Source organism: Antrostomus carolinensis, unplaced genomic scaffold (assembly GCF_000700745.2).
Source record: "Antrostomus carolinensis isolate BGI_N321 unplaced genomic scaffold, ASM70074v2 scaffold38823, whole genome shotgun sequence".
In the NCBI taxonomy this organism is placed as follows: Eukaryota; Metazoa; Chordata; class Aves; order Caprimulgiformes; family Caprimulgidae; genus Antrostomus; species Antrostomus carolinensis.
The window spans coordinates 16,549-17,908 of NW_010307930.1; positions in this window are offsets into that span (position 1 = coordinate 16,549).

Consider the following 1,360-nt stretch of genomic DNA (forward strand, 5'->3'; position numbering starts at 1 on the left):
TGCTGAAGAGCAGCCCTGGCATCGATTTACCATGTGCTGCAATGGCTGCAGCCCCCCACCATTAACCCTGTAGCTGTCCCTGCACCCCAAGGCACTGGCTGGGAGGGAGTAAGGCCTTTTTTTGGTACTCCTCTGCAGGCTGAGCAAGCTCCCCGAGAGGGGGACCCAGAACTCAGTGGGGTCTTTAGCAGTGGGGCTAAAGACAAGGTCAGGGACAGCACCATCAGCCACTGGGGACTTGGGTGCTCCTTAGGTGCTCAGAGCAGCCCCAGTCAGGTTTTTCTTCCCTTCCCCTCACGCCTCACTGCTCACTCGCTGCCATGCTTCCCCAGCAGCCCTCTGTTCCCCCAAATCCCCTGCATCACTCCCCTACTCCTACAGCCAGGGCTTCCCCATCCCAGGGGCTCTGCTGAAGCCCCGCCGAGCCCCTGGTCCCCAGCTCCTCTGGCCCTCACAGGGGGCCGGTGTGCCGTGCAGTGCCCTGCGCATCCTGGGCAGCGGGTGAAGGTTGGCAGTCCTCCCTGCAGTCTCCTGGATCCTTCCCAGCACCTCACTAGACCCAAATGTTTCAAACAGCAACCAGAGCCCTTCTGGGGGGGTTGGAGCAGGCACCAGCCCCAGCTTTTGCTGGTCAACTCTGTGTTTCCAGGCAGGTGATGGTGGAGGATGCAGGGTGCTGGAAACCAAGGATATCCCTTGTGACAGCAGCTTCTACGGCAAGCACCTTCACAGACCACCACATCAGAGGCAGAAAAAGGATGTTCAGGTGGAGTGAGGGAAACAGCCCCTGCCAGCTCTGCTGCCCTTCCCGAGCCATCAGACTCTGTGCTGCCTTCCCCATGTCCGTGCAGTTGCCTGAGAAGGTCAGCAGCCAAAATGCTGGGAGCGTAAAAGTCAAGCCTCAGCTGAGGTGACAGCTAAATTTTTCCCCAACCTTTTAATAATGACAATAAAAAGCGCAAAATAATTCAATGCAATTCATCAGTTAACATGCATTCAGTCACCAGTTAATTGGGAAACCATTTTCAGGCAGAAATTTGCAGGCTTCTGCGTTAGCAGGGGAAGAAAGAGAAGCCTGTTCATTTAGGTCAGAAAGAGTTGATCTCTATCTAATTGTTAGAAATAGCAATTGACCATTTTTTTCTCTAATCTTCTGAATTCCTGACTCTGAGTGAAACATGATGTCTTCCCTTTCCAATTGAGACTGTGTGAAAGATTTTGGGGGAAAATCCAGCATCTTTGTTCTCTGAAATAAGGCAGGAGGGTAGGAACTCTGCTCTGCACCAGTAGCTCCAGCAGGATGCTCAGCGCTGACCTTGAGCCAACCCCAGAAAGGAAACCTCAATTTAATACCTGTTGC